This window comes from Nicotiana tomentosiformis, chromosome 1 (genome assembly GCF_000390325.3).
Source record: "Nicotiana tomentosiformis chromosome 1, ASM39032v3, whole genome shotgun sequence".
Classification (NCBI taxonomy): Eukaryota; Viridiplantae; Streptophyta; class Magnoliopsida; order Solanales; family Solanaceae; genus Nicotiana; species Nicotiana tomentosiformis.
In genome coordinates this window covers 44,351,195-44,356,861 of record NC_090812.1, presented here as the reverse complement: position 1 = coordinate 44,356,861, position 5,667 = coordinate 44,351,195, and positions in this window count along the sequence as shown.

The window sequence follows — 5,667 nt, the reverse complement described above, 5'->3', positions numbered from 1 at the left end:
CTTGCGGACTTGTCGATCTAATATAGCCACTGGCACTTCATCATATGATAGATCCTTTGTAACTTGTACATCTTTGATAGGGACGACCCGAGAAGGGTCTCCAATACATTTCCTCAACATAGATACATGGAATACCGGGTGGACAAATTCCAATTCAGATGGCAATTCTAACTCATAAGCAACCTGTCCAATTCGTCGAAGAATTTTGTACGGCCCAATATACCGCGGACTCAACTTACCCTTCTTCCCAAAACGTATAACATCCTTCATCGGTGAGATCTTCAGGAAAACCCAATCACCAACCTTAAATTCCAGATCACGACGTCGGACGTCGGAATAAGACTTTTTCCTGCTTTGTGCCGTCCTCAGTCGCTCTTGTATCACTTTCACCTTCTCAATGGCTTGGTGAATCAAATCTGGCCCATATAATTCTGTCTCACCGACTTCGAACCATCCAACTGGTGATCTACATCTCCTCCCGTACAGTGCCTCATACGGGGCCATTTTAATACTGGAATGGTAGCTATTATTGTAGGCAAATTCTATAAGTGCCAGATGGTCATCCCAATTCCCCTTGAAATCTAGAACACATGCTCGTAGCATATCTTCAAGCGTCTGGATGGTACGTTCAGCCTGTCCATCAGTCTGCGGATGGAATGCAGTGCTGAGATTTACTTGTATGCCTAAATCTTTTTGAAAAGACCTCCAAAAGTTAGACGTAAATTGAGCTCCTCGGTCTGATATAATAGATACCGGCACACCATGAAGCCTAACAATCTCCTTGATATACAACTTCGCATAATCTTCAGCCGTGTAAGTTGTCTTAACTGGTAGAAAATGGGCAGATTTTGTAAGTCGATCAACTATCACCCAGATGGAGTCAAACTTATGATAAGAGCGAGGTAATCCAATAATGAAGTCCATATTAATCACCTCCCATTTCCAGGTCGGAATCTCTATATTCTGAATCAATCCACTAGGTTTCTGATGCTCGATCTTTACTTGTTGACAATTAGGACACTGGGCTACAAATTCTGCAATAGACTTCTTCATGTTATCCCACCAATATTGCTCCTTAACGTCATGATACATCTTTGTCGAGCCAGGATGGATAGAATATCGGGACTGGTGAATCTCAATCATAATCTTCTCTCGCAACCCTGCCACACTAGGTACACATAATCGGCCCTGGTATCTCAGTGTCCCATCTCCTCCGATCTTGAAAGCTGTAATCTTACACTGCTGAATTCCCTCTCTCAATCTTACTAAGGTAGGATCTTCATATTGCCGTGCTTTTACCTCGGCTACCAAAGATGATTCTGCTGTATTCTGTACAGTAACACCTCTGTCATCAGAGTCCAACAATCTGATTCTCATATTGGCCAGCTGGTGAAGCTCTTTGGTCAACCCTTGTCTACCTGCCTCAATATGTATTAAGCTTCCCATTGACTTACGGCTGAGAGCGTCTGCCACAACATTAGCTTTACCGGGATGGTACAATATCTTGACATCGTAGTCTTTCAGTAATTCAAGCCACCTACGCTGCCTCAAATTCAACTCCTTCTGCTTGAAGATGTATTGTAAACTCTTGTGATCTGTGTAGATGTCAACATGGACGCCGTATAAGTAGTGTCATCATATCTTCAAAGCATATATTACTGCAGCCAATTCCAAATCATGAGTCGGGTAATTCTTTTCATGCTTCTTTAATTGTCTTGATGCATAAGCAATCACCTTCCCACGTTGCATCAATACGCACCCCAAACCTATACCTGAGGCATCACAATATACCACATAACCTTCTGTTCCTTCTGGGAGAGTGAGCATTGGCGCGGATGTCAATCGATTCTTTAGCTCCTGAAAACTATGTTCACAAGCATCAGACCACTGGAACTTGGTAGTTTTCTATGTTAACTTAGTCAATGGTGCTGATATAGAGGAAAACCCTTCTACAAACCGCCTATAATATCCTGTTAGCCCCAGGAAGCTGCGAACTTCTGACGGTGTTGTAGGTCTCGGCCAATTCTTCACTGCATCGATCTTCTGAGTGTTGACACTAATACCCTCATCAGATATCACATGGCCAAGGAATGCTACTGAGTTCAGCAAGAATTCACATTTAGAGAGCTTAGCATATAACTTATGATCCTGAAGGGTCTGGGCATAAGCCTGAATACGGGAAATATCCATGCCCTCTACCAAGGAGGCTGTTGTACACTCATTTATCAGATGTGGTCCCAACCCGTTCACGAACAGGTGCACCCTATCACTCATCTCGGCCACCATATGGGGAGTATACCTTGCTAAAGAATCAAACTGTATACTATACTCTCGTACATTCATATTACCCTGTCGAAGGTTCAAGAACTTATCAGCTCTAGCTCGTCGTATCTCAACTGGCAAGTAGTGATGAAGAAAGGCCTCAGAAAATTCCTTCCACACGGCTGGAGGAGCGTTCGGACCCCTAGATCTCTCCCAACTATCTTACTAGAAAACCGCTAAATCCCGTAACCGATAAGAAGCCAACTCTACTGCCTCTGTATCACTAGCATGCATAACCCGCAATGTACGATGAATCTGATCAATAAATATTTGTGGGTCCTCCTTGGGGTCTGATCCGGTAAACACTGGAGGGTCTAAATTAATAAAATCACGAACTCTCGCACTAACCGTTTTATCAGCAGCACTGGTATTCTGCCTCTGAGCCTGAGCAGCTACCAAGCTAGTCAACAACTGCACCGCACTGCATATATCGTGGTCTGTAGTGCGAGACGGAGGAACTGGATGTACTGGGTGCCTCCTAATATCCTCTGGAGGAGACAGAGAGGTATGAGACGGCATCTCACTCTGAGGCTCACTTTGGCCTGCTATAGCTGGAGGCACCTGAATGTTACCCTCTCCCACAGCTGTATCAAGCCGTTTAATAATCGCTTGCTTCCTAGTCGAAGGCATCGCTAAAAGAAAACAAGGTGAATATTAGATATGAACACATACGACTCAACTCTACGCACGATCTAGATTCAGGAAGAAGGTAACAACCCTAGATGTCACGTAGCCTCCTGATTATAAATGTGGCGCGCTACACATCCATAATCAAAACTCTACTAGACACGGCTCATAGACAACCCCTAGGACAGACTTGCTCTGATACCAAGTTTGTCACGACCCAACTGGAGGGTCATGACTAGCACCCGGGCCATACTTGCCGAGCACCAACGTACATTTTATCTAACCTTCCTTATTATCTTTAAGGGCCGACAAGACCAATATAAATGAAAGACATGGATCATGAACATCCAACAATGAAAGATAATGTCATGAACATACGTAACATGGGACGACAAGACTGTCAAGAAACTATATATAAGGTACAAGCTACCATGGTGCCATGAAAGACTATACAACAAAAATCAGCCGACAAGGCATTCCAAACCATACATGAGTCGACACCTGTCTATGAGCCTCTAAAAGAACATAAGTGCTACAACATTGCCGGAACAGGGCCCCGACATACCCATAAGGTCTATAACAAAAATGCATACCAAGACCACGGCAAGTCCGGAGAAAGGATCTTGCCAATAACGCTGAACCGGATAGCCTACTGTGATGGGGGAGCTGCGTCTACCCATCTATCAGGACCTGCAGCACGACATGCAGCGTCCACAAATAAAAAGGACGTCAGTACGAATAAAGTACTGAGTATGTAAGGCAGAATAGCATAAGTAAGAACAATAATGTAAACAGTGATAGGGAATATACAACCTGTGACATCTGGGTACCTCTGAGGGCTACTGACATGAAATACATGATACATACATATATATATACATAAACGTTTAAAACATATGCCTTTGTGGGCATCATCATCATCATATCGTACCCGGCCATAATAGGCTCGGTAAAACGTACCCGGCCATCATAGGGCTCGGTAGAATCGTACCCGGCCACGTGGAGCTCGGTAAAACCCAACTGATCAGTGGTTGCACAATAGGTGCCATACCCGGCCGACTATAGCGCGGCTCGGTAAAGTAAAATAGATACATATATATGATGCATGCTGGACTCATTGGAATCACATTTTGAACCTTTCGGAGTGACGTAAGGTCGGTATCCTTCGTACACGTTATTAGGATTAACTCTTCATCAAGAAACTTATAAGAATCAGGAACTACCAACAACATTGATAATATAAGAATAAGAGAAGTAACATCAATACCAATCGTTTCATAAGAAGGGCAGCAATGTAAGTACTGCTAGCTTCTAAGAGTAGAGTATCTTTGGGAGCTCGTTCATTACATTATGTACAATCGGAGTCGTGCAAAAGAATGAAGGGGATAGACTCACATACCTTGTATATACTGCCCAACCTCAAGCTATGCAAATATCACGACTCCTTAGTCTACAATAAGACAAATGACACTATCATTATCGTTTAAGCGTCGTAACTATTATGTATCGACCACAACCTATTTTACGATGAAACGGACAGCACCTCCCCTATTTATATGACTTCCCACAAGTCAATACAATCACCAAACAGCCCAAACAACATCATTAATAATCATATTGAGCCTCCAAAATAGTCCACCAACCAACAACATTACTACCAAGCTTTTCGATATATATTTCACAAGTTCTAGCTTCAACGACTTAGCTGCAACTTGGATAATCTTAAATATATATAGAGTAAGAGGTTACTTACCTTTAAACAGAAAGAACAACTCCAATTTGACCTTAATTTTCTACGAAATATCCCTTCAATTCTGCCACAAGAACAAGGAAGCGAAACTAGCAATTAATTCGGGTTTTTCGGCACTAGAATTACTTTAGAAGACTTGAAATCACCTAGGGTTGATATTAAAAACTTGAAGGTGTATTTACAGAACATAAAGCACTTAAAACAACCTCCCACACGAGCTGGAACAACACAAAAATCAGCAACAACAAGAAAAACAAGAAACTTACTAGCACCACGGGATTCCCGACATTTGATTTGTGTTGTTTGCCCTTTGTTTGGGTCTTGGATCATGAGAGAACCTTGAGAGAATGTTTTTAGGGTTATAAGGTCTGAATATACTGAAAAATAATGACTTAAAACGGGGTTGAGTTATCTTATATATGTCCAAATGTCTTAAACCGCCTTTGTGGGCCCCATAGAGAGCAGCTTGGCGCACTCTCGCGAAAACGCGAATATCTCTCTATTCCGAGATCGTATCGACGAACGGTTTAATGCGTTGGAAACTAGACTCATAGATCTTCAATTTGATAGGTAGATCACCCCATAATTCCAAGCACATTGGGAGTAAAATGCAGTAACATTTGACCTAAAGTTTAAGTAAAATTATAAACCTAAGTTGCGACAACTTTTATCAACTTTTGTTTCATAACTCGCTTGACTTCAAGACTTATGATGCGGATATTATATGATTCAAATACATTAAAACAGGACCTCTTGGAACAGTTAATCACCTCTAGTGTTACCCGAAAATACGGGTTACAACATCCTTGATTAGCTTAACTTCAAATACTTGTTAACCACTCTTATACACCCTTGTATCGTTTAAGACCAATAGGATTAACTTATTATTATCTCAAAGATAATCTCTTCTTGGATTTACGTCGACTACCTTACGGCGTGATCTATGATATGTGAATTTGGGTTGTAAC